The sequence below is a fragment of the Rhipicephalus microplus genome, chromosome 3 (genome assembly GCF_043290135.1).
Source record: "Rhipicephalus microplus isolate Deutch F79 chromosome 3, USDA_Rmic, whole genome shotgun sequence".
In the NCBI taxonomy this organism is placed as follows: domain Eukaryota; kingdom Metazoa; phylum Arthropoda; class Arachnida; order Ixodida; family Ixodidae; genus Rhipicephalus; species Rhipicephalus microplus.
The window spans coordinates 104,417,718-104,433,411 of NC_134702.1; the positions used below are offsets into that span (position 1 = coordinate 104,417,718).

At 43.4% G+C, this 15,694-nt stretch overlaps 1 long non-coding RNA gene across 1 annotated transcript; it reads left to right on the plus strand.

Annotated features, from left to right (window-relative positions):
- The first annotated feature begins 4,914 nt into the window (after positions 1 to 4,914).
- LOC119171788 (uncharacterized) lies at positions 4,915 to 15,520 on the plus strand. The gene is made up of 5 exons (XR_012894335.1): positions 4,915 to 4,976; positions 6,414 to 7,097; positions 12,222 to 12,467; positions 14,111 to 14,204; positions 15,321 to 15,520. It is a non-coding gene; the product is annotated as an uncharacterized LOC119171788 (long non-coding RNA).
- Positions 15,521 to 15,694: the final 174 nt, after the last annotated feature.

Below are 15,694 nucleotides of genomic sequence, written 5' to 3' on the forward strand. Positions count from 1 at the left end.
CAATTGGTGGCAAATGGGTATGATCATTGTAACCGACTCACTATATTTTACTGTGCTCGAGAACCGATTGGAGCATAGCCAATGGGTCAGCATTCAAGTGGACTTTTCAGACCATCCAATTCTATAACCCATTGGACAATGAATCACACCACCTGGGGTCAGTGGAGACGAACAGGAATTCTCGGATGGTGTCAATGTTTTTTTTTGTTTTGTTTGAATTACTGGAATTTGATTCCGCAACAGTCTGGTTGGCTTTACAATCATAAAAAAACTGGAACACGCTATTTTTTACGCTTTCGGCGTGTCTTCGTTAGCCTGTGATGCATGTCGTAGTGCAAAAATTGACCTTTTTGGTCTCGTGGATCCGAACCACTTTGAAATTGGTGCACGATTATCTGCTATTTCGGCTAGGATGAACACTATATCCGCCTGCTAATTTTTATGGGCATTCTTGCGTGCATACTACTATTCTGCTTTATTTCATTTCAATTTTGATCACAATTCATTCAAGTGCAGTTAAGAAACCACAAATAATAGTCATTGGTTGCCAAAGCGGCTACGACTCAACGAAACACGCGACCGAAAAAAAAAGGCATTTTTTCAAGCCACCCGTTGATGAGGTTGGTCTTCAACAGTGGCAATGAGCAATTCCGAAATTGGATAAGAATCAATCAAGAACTTGCGCTGTGTGCGACCTCCACTTCCAGAAGGACGATATTTTGAAGGACTACGTGCACAATGTTCACGGTGAAGTAGTTTTGATACCGAGTGAACAAAAGTGATTTCCTGTTTGTTTGTTGTAACTTGTAGCGTTCAATAAATTGTGTTCAATAAGACTTTGCTGAACTCGTTGTATTTTGCACTTTATAGCCGTATAAGTGGACCCGCATTTATTGAATTCGTGTACTATCTTTCCTTGAACAAAAAAGAAACTTTCGGATCGTAAATTTGAGTTATCTGGAACGAACAAGTTGTTCTAGGCTTTACACTTCCAATATCTCCGGCGGCATCAGATGAATGTGGTGTGTGCCTCATCACATAATGATAACTAAGGTTATACGATTACGAGGCACTTGGTGTTAAAGAGGTTTGAAAAATTTGGGCACCTGTGGTTTCTCTAACATGTACCTGAATTCAAGTGCAAGACCTCCAGCATTTACCCTTAAGCCGACTGCAACAGCTTTTTAATATATACGGTTGAGTTTTAAAGAACAAGAACTCAATACGGCTAAATTAACGCAGTGTTCACAAGATTAAGGCATCGCACTCGCATTTCCGCCACGTGGCACCGGAATAGCCGCACAAGTGGTGCTTTAATTGCCAACTAGTAACAACCTCAGTGCAATATCACTGAAACTAACTCCCGCAAGGCCAAATTAACTGCAAGAACTTCTTTTGACACTGTGCATAGGATCCATTACGTCGCGGCGACCGGTCAAATGGCATCGGAAGCTTCACTTAGGGAGCGGGAAACGAAAGGAGCCGCGTTTCGCCACCTCATACCAGCGGAGTTTTCAAACTGAAGAAGAATCTAGTAACCTTCGTATCAGGCGCATATAAATACCCTAAAAAAACGTTGACGAGAGACTGTCCCACTATTTACAGTCCGAATCTTATGTTAGAACGATAGTTATAGCGCGAGAACAAAACGATGACACATAGACAAGAAGGACACGAAAGACACGAGCTATCGTCTCTCCATACCAACTAGCCCAAGCTGACACACTTATGTTAGACTTGAAATCGTTTAAAACATCGCGCTAGCTCTGTACAAAGGCTGAAAAGTGGCACGGTGCTGCCATCTACACTCATCCGACACAGATGTCACTTTTCTCTCTCTGTTGGACGCGGCATCTGCCGCTAGCGAAACAAACTTCAATGTGCAAGCGGGGGCAGTCACGTCTAACGCGTCGTCTTTTGTGCTTACATCCACGGCGAAAATTTCGCCCCATTCGTAACGCTCATTTTATAGGAAACGTTTTGTTGCAAATCCAACGTAGCAACAAAAACAACGCTGCTGGCAAGTCCTGCTCCCGTATGAAGCTCCGCTCAGACACATATCTGCTCGCCGGGGGTTGTGGCGTGCCTCTGTAATTCAGCTGCTTAGGCCTGTGCTAGTGGACGGGTTGAGATTGGGAGCCCTGCCCCATGTTGACCTATGTCGATCGGGTGTCCGCGCTAAGCTGGGCGTCGATATGGTGACCCCGGGGGAACCTGTTGTGACCAGGTTGCCTAAGGAGGAGCGAACCGGCCCAGGGCGGAAACGCAGCAGGCAAAAGCTCCCGCGCTTTGCAGTAGTGGGATAGCACCTGTGAATGGGTGACATGGGGTAGCCCAGTCGATACATTCGGACCTAGTACTTTCTGTTGTTTTTCCAGGTGTGTTTACCACTTTTTCTTCTTCGGGGAGCTTTCTTTGTGAATAACGTGGAGCACGAACCCCTTTTAAGGATATTGGGCTATTGACGGAATATGCTATCGAATCCCACTACGGGCATTTTTTTTAACAGCTTCTCTCTCTCTCTCTTTTTCCAACGCCAAGCCACAAGTTTTGCTTCCTGGATGAGTTTCCGTGACGGACGAGCCTCAACTTGACGATTCACTGCCGCGTTAGCATGCATGATTCAACGAAACACTCACATTCCACATACCCATGGGTCAGCGTGGCCTACGTCACCTACAGCTCCGCCGCGAATATATTACGTTATGCTTAATTGCGCTGTGCGCAGCAACCAGTGTAACGTCATGTGATCGCCAAGACTTGATAAATATCATCCGCTTTGGACAACCATAATATGTCATTGGCCAGCAAATATGTTTAGCTAACAATTTCTCAAACATTAACAATATCAACGCGCATAGCAAGCATGCGCACAAGTGTTTTGTATGCCTGGTGAAATATATAATTACTTGGCAGCCGCCGGGCGTGCTCTCGGCATAAACCATAAATAGACATCTGCAGCCTTGCTGCAAAGCTTCTCAAATACCTTTAGACAGCTCCTATAAAGGCTTGGGACCTTTGGGTTAAGGGGTTCCACTCTAAAAACATTTGTTTGAAGTTCGTGATGCTTATAGGGAGCATACTGTTTGCGCTAATTCAGCGATTTCATGGCATTCAAACTTTGATGAAGTTCTCCCAGTCCATGAAAACTTGCCCAAACCAATTGGAACTCTAGTCGTGTTTAGGGCACTCATCGGAAAATTCTGCTGGGTTCAAATTGGTTTTGGCTGGGCCTGATCAACATAACCATTTGGTAACACAATCAATATCTATATGGTTTGACCAGTTATACTAGTACGTGAGGCTAGATCACCCAAATTGGGGAAAAGCATACAGTTCTAAATGGCATTCTCGATTGTGCTAATGGGACTAATGTATTTTAGGAACTGGTAGCACAAGCATAATCCAGATGGTTTGACTGAATAGGTTAATTGCTCATGTCAATCGATCACGTAAAAAAACACCAATAGTTTTGAATTAAGGCTCTGTTATTCTCACTGGAGACCCATCGCAAGTTTTAAATATTTCACAATATGAAACCACGTTTTTATATTACTTGAACGAAGTATTGGTGAAGCCTGCCAATTGAAATTGCTTCACTCATGTCACGTTTACCTGCGTTAATATAACTACGCTCGACATACGAGCAATTTCAGCCTGGTAAGTTGTGCCGGGTGGCCAGATTAATTGGGTAATTTTTCTAGTTGCAAGGTGCAGATGAGATAAACGACGCACCTCGTAGACCGTAATAATTCACAACTATATATTCCAGAAGCAGTACTGAGATTGCAAATATATTTTGTAAACTATTTTGTTGTTTCACATCTTTACTCACTTCTGTAATGTCCAAGCCATCTGACATATCTTATGGAAACTCAACCAGCAGGTTGAGTTCTTATTAGAAGCATCCGGTGCAAAGAGCCCTTAGGCCATTCTTATTTTTAACATTTACTATGACCTTATCGATTAATCATTCCATCAATCTGACGTGTACGCTTGATGCATTTATTTCAACTACATATCACATGGGAGTAATGTCGATAATTTATTAAGGGGGCCACCTTGAACGGTCCAGTATATAAGCAAAAATTTGACCCATGACAACCTCCAATTGGCCCCATGTAATGCCTGATACCTACAGACTTTTATAGCACCATGTTCCAATATGGGTTGATCGCAACAAGGTCTGCGCGATAATTTTGAATATCTGAAATTCTAATAGGGTGGGTGATGGTAAAATTTATACCAATTGTCATGACCATTTAGAAAAATTATTTCGTTCCAATAGGTTTTTGCTTAACCAGTTGGGGGCCAATTGGTATGAATATTTGAACCGACTGACTATATATTTTACTCGGCTGGAGAACCGATTGAAGCAGAGCCGATGGGTTAGCATTACAAATGGAGATTTCAGACCACCCCATTCTAACTATGTATTAAACGTAATGAAACCCTATATCTCCTTTACCACTTCTATCTTCCAATAATGCATCTAAGGAAACGTATGGCCACTGTTACGAGGTTCACTGTACTTAAACAGTTATCGAATAATCTTTGATGCACATTTAACAAGTTCCGCAGAACCGGCATCGTGTCATTTCACGACTATACGGGAGGGCGCCCTCCAAGATAAGCGTCGTAGCGGTGGTTATCTCGAACTACACGGCCATTTTTTTCTCCTGGAGGAGCACAGTGGTTTCACTTGCTTTGTTTCTCATCTATCGCACCAGTGGCTCATTCAATGCGTCATACTCGCTGCCCTCATTGGCTGAAGCACTCTGCGCACGGCACTCGACGCGTGCACACGGCACTGCAGCGGCGACAGCCAATCACTTACACTTTGCACACGGCTCTCTACCTGCCCGATATGGCGCATAAAAGAGGCGGCGCGCTGTTCGAAACCAAGCTTCGGCGGTAAGAGCCAACGGTGAAGAAGAAAGCAGCGAAGAACATGGACCGCGCCTGCAAGTGTGGAGGTGAGTTACTTTGAATATTCGCTACCTTTTTTGAAGGAGAGTGTTTATGGTTGGGAACAACTACCCGTTCCATGTTAAAATACTCTCAAAACTTTGTTTTTTTTCTCACTGTTTCGTTGTGGTAGAACCGATTAGATTGAACTATGCTATACGTTTAAAAGAAAGAATTTGTTTATAGGCACTTCAAGTTCCGAGAACAAATTCTTGTGCATCGTAAGTGCTCTACAAAATCCAGATCTTCTGCATCATATCGATATTTACTCAATTTATTTATAAATCATTATTGTCGCTGCATAACCTATTGTAATGTATTGTTACGAATTAATGTAAGCTGATAGTGAATTTAAACTCACAAGATGAGGAGCAGCAGGATTTCAATTAATTCACGTAGGAAAGCTCCGATGACAATGCTGTAAAATGCATGAGCAGAAGATTAGAAATGAGTAACTGTGATACAAGTAATCAGCTTACGTGAAAATGCTTCCGGTAATTTTCTATTGAACAATATAGTAGGCAGGCATACATGGGCTCACAAGTGCCAACGAAACAAATATAGAGACATTCGACATAGATATCAGACGACATTGAAATATTTCAGCGGGAAACTTTATGGCCAAAATTGGAAAATATTAACAACATACCCCATATCCATATTGATTTTACGGCCTGGGCTCCGTAAAATATATTGTTTAAAAATTAGCAGTGCTTCGCAGTGATTTGAATATAAACATGATTCGGCACACATACGGAAAGCTTCATCCTGATTTACACTGACCGTCAGTGTTTGCAATAGTGTTGTTATGCTATTCACTTAGGGTTCGTTACATAATCTATGATATATACAAGTTACACATCGTAACCAATCCCCTAACCGATCTCGATTTCATAGCAACTTGCTATGGTGCACACGTTTTGCTGCGCATATGTGCCAAATTTGCAGTCATCGAGGACATATTCCAATGAAAGCATCGAAGTGACATCCGTCATGACTCCATCGCCCAATCTGTTTTTCATTCGCACATCAGGCTTTGCACCACTTAAGCGTTCCGCGGACCGATGGGCACTGAGCTCTGCGTTGTAAATACAAAATCTCTTGCGTTCAAATTTAGGTCACGACAAAGGCGTATGCCGAGTGCAGAATACAATCATGCCATGTGTCATTCCTCGTGTCCACGTTGAACAACTGTAGGTGCATAAAATTAAGTTTCGTACAACTCAACTTACAATGATTGGTACAAAACATGTGCAGACGATCGGTCCCCAGGTAAATCACTGCAAGTGGGAGCGGCGTAGAATTAATGGAATTTTTTTTTTACGAGAGGGTCTCTTCATTTCCTGAGCAGGTAAACATTATGCTTTCCATGCTAGCGAACGAGTAAATTGGCGCAGATCACACTACACTTACCTTATATGCGTCCTTATCTTCTTCTCCCGCAGACCCAAAGTGCATTTGCACGTTACAGTGTGTGGGGTCTCCGCGAGGCGAACGAGCGCATCGCCACGCCACGCTCTTGGAGTGAACGGACACAGCAGACGCGGTCGGTACAAAGCACACAACATACATACATTTATTAACTAATTTAGACAACGATATCGTCTGGCGAATGATACATCAATTCTAATCAACAAACTACCATACAAACAACATAACGCAGTGACATACTAAACACACAATAACATGATAAAACACAATAACACACCTAACACACTAACACATACCCAAGGCGGCGTCGCCAACGCCTGACTTTCCACGTGGGACCCCGGCGCGATGCCCGCGGTGCCGAGCACCGGGGACCCACGCTACAGACAACCGTTCACGGCAGCCGCCACGCGCAGAAGAGGCTCGCTCAACTCTCGCCCACCACCAAGGCCTGCCTTCCGCCAGAGGCCACCGCCGGCGCTACCACTCTACCAACAGTGGCACTCAAAACGAACACAACGCCATCTATCGCTCAGTGGTGGTCACGACCGAAACAAAGCCTAGGGGCGAGACACGTGCGCCACGCGGCGCAGACAACTTTACAGGGGAGGGGGGTGTCAGCACCCCCACAAGTGCAAGTGTTCAACGGGAGGGTGCCCTTGTGACAAGTGCAAGAAGTAGCATATTCATAACGGAAGGAGGTACGTATATATAAGCAGATTGCCCTACATGGTAAATTGAATAACAACAGATGTGGTATTACTCCTAAGACGGTCAATCGAAGTTTCATGCAGGTCGCCATAATTCTGTATCAAGGCCTTTCATTTATGCGTCTATACAGAGTTTCTGTTTAAAATAAGCCATTCCAATACAGTGATATACACTCATACGATTGTGATAAGCTGTGAGACTTATGCAATATGTCGTGTGTTACTTAACGTATATCCTTAAATTTTCGTCTTTGTCCTCGTCGACCATGTGTCCCAATGTATAGTGTTATACCATCCAAAAGTTGACTTTCTGATACGACTTTAAAGTTCGTTTTATGTATCACACAGTTATCGCGGTCATTCCATTGTCCTAACGAACTGCTGTGAATTGTGCATAAAATGAAGCGGCATCAAGCGCATAGAAACGAGAGGAAAATGCGATAATTTGCACGATGTCGAGTTTCAACAAGTATTTAGTATTACCTTTTCTCTGACTACGGGATACAGAATTCTTTTCTGGAGGCCAAGGGCCCGCAGGTATAAAATAAATATGCTTTCTTAATTGTCATCTATTTTCTTGCCTTCATAAGAGCTTTTGGGCATTTATTGTGTACAAAGAGAAAACTTGATGTAATTTCTAATTCGCCAGTGATGTGAACGATGCATAATGGCATGTTTTGACAAGTGAAATCGTTCAGTGCAGGGGCAGTTGTATTATACGGCTGCTTCTGCTAGACCCCGGCAATCGACGTGCATAAAATACCGTTCAATGAATGCACCTACTTTGTTTGTAGCCTCTAATCCATGGCTCAAACCCACTCTGGGGGATTGGCCGAGAAAACATATAGTCTCATATGGACGATAACTGCATTATTGCTTACAACAAAAAAAAAATCAGGGGGGGAATGTTGTAGAATGAAGACAGTATATATAAAAAAGGAAAACAAACATTCAGAGAGTGAGAAAAAAACAACAACAAGAAAATAGACACTAATAACTTTACCTTGATTTTGGGAGCCGACCTGACAGCTGGTTTTCCCAGACCCCATCAATTTGGTATGTCGCGGATTTATCCACATCTCGAAAACTACTTCTCGACCCGCTATTCTTTTTTTTTTTGTCACTTCCTTCCCTTTCAGGCTGCAGAACTTCGTCAGGACAACCAAATAAATCGTGAGGTGGATTGGATCCACCTAACAGGTGGCGATCCCAACAGCAGAATAAGGAAGACGATTTGTTCATGGAGCTTGGGGTTTGACAAGCGACATGTAATCGGCAGCCATAGCGACAATCTGGGCATGCAATAAACAAAAAGATAAAGATATCACGATGCTACTACTACGCCGTCACTCGGCACAGAGCAGTGGGCTTGCTCTCTTGAAAAAAACATCTGTTTGTCTAGTTTGGAGTAGTCCCCACTTGCCACGTATATGACTCTCTTCGGGGTGGTTAATTTCATTTTGATAGTCGTACGTGTGACCCACAAGAGAGTCAGCACGCCCCCTTTAAGAGAGTCATATTACGTGGCACGTCAGGACTACCCAAATGGAGTCAGTCACACATACTCCTTGTTTTGGATAATGTGTTTGCCGACATAGAAAGCAGTTCCAAACACCCACTACCCAAGATCGGTATAGTTGTATGGGAAAGCGGGGTCTCGGCATTGTTGCTAAAATTGTCAAAGGGTGAAATTAAAATTGGTTAGAAATCGCGCTTTCCATAGGTAGCAACCGAAGCCACAACCTTCGATCGAGTTTCGAATCCAATGCTCTAACGTTTGAGTGCTGCGACGAAAGGGGCTTCCCCTTGTCCATATTTTATGTAGGGTATTTATGTGCATTGGCGTGAGCGCGGGGGAAGGGAAGGGGCCAACGCGAAAGGGGGGCGGTGGGGGATTGGCACAAACTCAGCTTAATACATTAACACAATAACGAGGGCGGGGGGGAGGACGACGAATCTTCGCTCATCCACCCCTTTGAAAGAGAACTCTGCACACGCTTATGCTTATGTGCGCTTAATACCTTGTATTAGCCGCATATATTTACCCTTAAAAAACGTTGACGAGAGACTATCCTACTAGTGACATGCCGAATCTTATGTTAGACTTGGAATCGTGTGAACATCGCGCCTGATCTCTACAGAGGCTCGAAAGTGGCATGGTGCCGCCATCTACACTCATCAGGCACAGATGTCACTTTTTTTTGCTCTGTTGAGCGTGGCATCTGCCATCAGCAATCCGAACTTCAATGTGCAAGCGGGGGCAGTTTCGTCTATCGCGATGTCTTTTGTGCTTACATCCGCGACAAAAAATGTCGCCCCATTCGTAAGGCTCATTTCAGAGGAAACGTTTTGTTGCAAATCCAACGTAGCAACAAAAACAACTCTGTCGGCAAGTCATGCTCTCTTATGAAGCCCCGCTCAGACACGACACCGCCAGCCGGGTGTTGTGGCGTGCCTTTGTAATCGAGCTGCTAGGAGGCTTGTGCTAGTGGACGGGTTGAGATTGGGAGCCCTGCCCCATGTTAACCTATGTCGACCGGGTGTCCGCGCTAAGCTGGACGTCGATATGGTGACCCCGGGGGAACCTGGTGGTGACCAGGTCGCCTAAGGAGGAGCGAACCGGCCCAGGGCGGAAACGCAGCAGGCAAAAGCTCCCGCGCTTTGCAGTAGTGGGATAGCACCTGTGAATGGGTGACATGGGGTAGCCCAGTCGATACATTCGGACCTAGTACTTTTTTTTGTTTTTCAGGTGTCTCTTTTTGTTACCTTTTCTTTCTTCTTCGGGCAGCTTTCTTGGTGAATAAAGAGGAGCACGAACCCATTTCACGAATATTGGGCCACTGACGGAATGTGTTATCAAGTCCCATTACGAGCTTTTTTTTTAACAGCTTATCTCTCTCTATCTCTTTTTTTTTCCCCTATGCCAAGCCACAAATTTTGCTTCCTACATGAGTTGCCGTGACGGACGAGCCTCAACTTGACGATTCACTGCCGCGTTAGCATGCATGATTCAACGTAACGCTGACATTCCACATACCCATGGATCAGCGTGCCGTACGTCACCTACAGCTCCACCGCGAATATATTACGTTATGCTTCATTGCATTGTGCGCAGCAACCAGCGTAACGTCATGTGATCGCCAAGATTACATAAATATCATGCTCTTTGGACAACCGCAAAATGTCATTGGCCAGCTAACAAATGAGTTTAGCTAACAATTTCTCACACATCCACAATATCAACGTGCACAGCAAGCATGCGCACAAGTGTTTCGTATGCCTTATTAACTATATAATTACTTGGCAACTGGCGGGCGTGCTCTCGGCATAAACTATAAATAGACTTGTGTGGCCTTGCTGCAAAGCTTCTTGAATACAGCTCTTATAAAAGCTTGGGACCCTTAGGTTAAGGGGTTTCACACTAAAAACCTTTGTTTCAAGTTCATGATGCTTATACGTAGCGCACTGTTCGCGCTAATTTAGCGATTTCATGTCATTCAAACTTTCATGAAGTTCTCCCAGTCCATGAAAAGTTACTCAAACCAATTGGAGCCAACCGGAAATCTAGTCGTGTTTAGAGCACTCATAGAAAAATTCTCCTGTGTTCAAATTGGTTTTTACTGGGCCTGACCAACACAACTAATTGGTAACACAATCAATATCTCTATGATTTGACCAATTATACTAGTAGGTGAGCCCAGATCACCCATATTGGGAAAAAGCAGACAGTTCTATATGGCTTTCTCGATTGTGCTAATGGACCTAATCTACTTTAAGAACTGGTAGCACAAGCATAATCCAGATGGTTTGACCGATTAGGTTAAATGGTCGTGTATACGATCCCGTAAAAAACACCAATAGTTTTGAATTAAGGCTCTGTTATTCTCACTGGAGACCAATCGCAAGTTTTAAATATTTCACAATATGAAACCACGTTTTTATATCACTTGAACTAAGTATTGGTGAAGCCTACCAATTGAAATTGCTTCACTTATGTCACGTTTACCTGCGTTAATATAACTACGCTCGACATACGAGCGTTTTCAGCCTGGTAAGTTGTGCCGGGTGGCCAGAACGATTGGGTAATTTTCGTAGTTGAAAGGTGCAGATGAGATAAACGACGCACCTCGTAGACCGTAATAATTCACAACTATATATTCCAGAAGCAGTATTGAGATTGCAAATATATTTTGTAAACTATTTTGTTGTTTCACATCTTTACTCACTTCTGTAATGTCCAAGCCATCTGACATATCTTATGGAAACTCAACCAGCAGGTTGAGTTCTTATTAGAAGCATCCGGTGCAAAGAGCCCTTAGGCCATTCTTATTTTTAACATTTACTATGACCTTATCGATTAATCATTCCATCAATCTGACGTGTACGCTTGATGCATTTATTTCAACTACATATCACATGGGAATAATGTCGATAATTTATTAAGGGGGCCACCTTGAACGGTCCAGTATATAAGCAAAAATTTGACCCATGACAACCTCCAATTGGCCCCATGTAATGCCTGATACCTACAGACTTTTATAGCACCATGTTCCAATATGGGTTGATCGCAACAAGGTCTGCGCGATAATTTTGAATATCTGAAATTCTAATAGGGTGGGTGATGGTAAAATTTATACCAATTGTCATGACCATTTAGAAAAATTATTTCGTTCCAATAGGTTTTTGCTTAACCAGTTGGGGGCCAATTGGTATGAATATTTGAACCGACTGACTATATATTTTACTCGGCTGGAGAACCGATTGAAGCAGAGCCGATGGGTTAGCATTACAAATGGAGATTTCAGACCACCCAATTCTAACTTTGTATTGAACATGAAACACTATATCTTATTTATCACTGCTATATTCCAATATTGTATCCAAGGAAACCTATGGTCACTGTTACGAGCTTCGCAGTACTTAAACACTTCTCGAATCATCTTTGATGCACTGTTAATTTATTCCACACAACCAACTGAAGTCGTTTCGCGACTATAGGGGCGGGCGCCATACGGGATAAGCGTGACAGCGGTGGTTATCTCGAACTACAAGGCCAATTTTCTCCTGGAGGAGCGCAGTGGATTCACTTGCTTTGTTTCTCATCTATCGCACCAGTGGCTCATTCAATGCGTCATACTCGCTGCCCTCATTGGCTGAAGCACTCTGCGCACGGCACTCGACGCGTGCACACGGCACTGCAGCGGCGACAGCCAATCACTTACACTTTGCACACGGCTCTCTACCTGCCCGATATGGCGCATAAAAGAGGCGGCGCGCTGTTCGAAACCAAGCTTCGGCGGTAAGAGCCAACGGTGAAGAAGAAAGCAGCGAAGAACATGGACCGCGCCTGCAAGTGTGGAGGTGAGTTGCTTTGAATATTCGCTACCTTTTTTTGAAGGAGCATGCTTTATGCTTGGGACCGACTGCCAGTTCCATGTTAAAATACTCCTAAAACTTAGATTTTTCTCTCATTTCGTTGTGGTAAAGCCAGTTATATTGAAATATGTTTCGTTTAAAAAGTAAGGCGTCTTCTGTTCTTCCGCTTTGGGGGAAAAATCCTTGTATATCATAAGCGTTTTCCATAATACAGATCTTTTGCATCAATTTCTGTACCGAATCAATTTCAGAATAAATTTATCCTGCCTGTATATATCTATTTTGGTTTGTTGTTATAATTAATGTAAAGTGTAACTAAATTTAGTCTTGGAAGATCAGGAACATCAATGTCAAAAAGCATTCATGGCGATACTGTAAACATTGTCAGAGCATATGTGAAAGCTAGGAGTAATTGTGATACAGTAAGTATCATTTTCATTTACAATATTTGCGATGATATTTTGCGGAATAATTAGTTTGCAGTCATTCATGTCTGCGCAAGTGCTACCAAGAAAAAAAAAGCAGGGTCAGTTGATACAGGTATCACAACACACTGATTATGACACGTGCAAAACTAGGAGGCAAACAAGAAATTACCTGCAGCATACCGCATGTACCAAGCCGAATTCCGGGCTTATATAGTTCATAAGATACGGCTTATTCACCACTGTTTAGTTATGAACCTAAATATTAACAATAAGCCGCCTCACACTCAGAAAGCTCCTTGTGGGCCTTATGCTGACCGTCGGTGTTTGCAGCATTGTTGTAACGTTATAACCTCAGATGGAGTATGTTACTTAGAGTAAGGAGGAGGATTGAAAGAGGAAGGACAGGGAGGTTATCCTACTTAGAGTAACATTACAACAGTTGCATATGGTAACAAGTCCATAACTAACCTCGATTGTATCGCAATGTTTTATAACGGACACATTTTACTACGCATGCGTGTAGAAGCGAATCCAGGCACTCATTTTAGGCGGGGGGGGGGGGAGGTCGCTTGAAGTAACACCGGAGAGGTAGGGAGGGGGAGGGGAGTCGTGACTTTATGTTTTTGCAAGCAAAAATACCCCTTCATAGCATAAATACTGTTGAAATCTGCTCACGGTGGTTGCACTAATTTGTTCTAATTGGGGATAGGAGATTCTCTACAAGCAATGAAGGGATAGAGGGGGGCGGGCGATCGCCCCTACCGCCCCTCCTCTGGATCCGCCACTGCCTGCGTGGCAAATTTGCAGTCCTCAGTGAGTATACAAAGAAAGCACAGAACTGACATTCTTCAGGACTAGTTTTGGTGTCCCGATATGTTTTTAGTTCACACGTCAGCGTCTGTATCGGTGAACCAGTCCGGGACCCGGTAGATACTGCGCTTTCTCGTATATAACTATAGTCATGGGTCCGTTTCCAGGCCGTGACAAACGTGTTCGAGGTGTGCAGAATACGCTATATTATGCCTCTGCGCTGCTCTTTGTGCGCAGCATAAAGAGAGCAGGGTGCACTGAATTCAACGAATGGGTTTCTACTATAGGGTCGTTTTGTTTCCTATATAAGCCTCGACGTTAGCCAACGAATGAATTTCCGCGGATCGTTTATTTTCTATATATATGCGTCCTTATTTTCTTCTCTCGCAGATCCCAAATGCATTTGCACGACACAGTGCAAATGCTCAACGGGAGGGTGCCCTTGTGACAAGTGCAAGAAATAGAATGCTCATATATCAAGAAGGTGCGTATACGAGAGCAGAATACGACGTGTTACACGGAAGAATAATATAAACATATATACAAGTTTCTTTATATGTTTATGATATATATAGCACGTATAAACGTATAACATATAACGCGTGTAACATACTTGTTAGTAACATGACATTGCAATACGGCAGCATCTGCTAGATGCGTGCCACATGAGTTATCTTATACATCCTTTGTTATGTAGATACATTATTAAATTTCATTCCCTGTCTGGCACACCCGCCTGCGTCACACGGGGGGGGGGGGATGTTACCACACGAAAGTGATTATTATGGTGAATCCCGGAAGGAAATTTTTTTTCCCACGAAATCGTGGTCGTTTCGTTTAACTGCTGCAGTTTTCCTTCAGACCAAAAGTATGCCAAGCAAACAGATGCTTACAGTCACAGTTAGCAAATACACGGATGTTCATTTTGCTGCCATTTTTACAGAAGTACATAGCATCTAATAACACCTTCGATATCGGTTTACTGTTCTTCCCACGAGCACACAAGGTGTAAAATGCCGGGCGCGTATTCATATAAATGTCGTACGCTCAAATGTTCGTTAGAAAATATTTCAGGGAGCCATACAGTGTTGCCCAGTAGCAGATAAGAAAGTAGAATAATGGGTATCGGGCCCATAAGGAAGGATACATGCTTCTCCGTTCTTTTGATTTATACTTGTCAACATGGTTGATTGGGCGAGTTCATGATACATGATTGTTTGAAATGAGACCGCACTACGTAGACGCGGACAGGACAATCGCTGTAGTGAATTTACCGTGTGAAAATCCATTACAGTGCCTCGTATATTCTGAGAACTATAAATCCACCGAGTTCTGTTGCTTGATATGCTTTTCGAAGCATGTCGTATGCCACATTTGATAGGCCTTAACCACATAAATGCCCGCGAAGTTCACGTTGTAGAATAATTCAACGATAACCGCAACATAACTGCTTTGATTTGCCGCGAATATTCAGTGCGTGTCGGCGACAGCTTGGACCACCTGCTTCCGCTGCGGCTTCAGTCATTGGTGGGCATCGTATAACGTGCAAGAAATGTGCACACAACTTTTGTCACTCATTTTATCTATTTATTGTTTGCAGGCTGCAACACTACATCCAATAAAACCAGAATTACTCATCAGGCTGTTGCATGGATCCCCGAAAATATTGACAATTCAAACAGGAGGAAATTCCGAAAACAAGAGGACTTGCGCGGGGGCCTTGGAATTAGGCACCATGAAAGTATTTCAACTATAGCAACCAATGACTGAACGGACATTCAATAAATTATTATAAATATATCAGGGTGTTGTGCGTGTGAAATGAGAGTGGCGTGCTAGTCTGCTCTGTGATACATAGGCGACATCGCTGGTGTACTAGCCGGTGGGAAGTATGTGAACCCCCCCCCCCCCCCCCCCAGAAAATTTTGAATTTTGCATGTGTTCACAGCACACATGCAATTTAAACATGAACAC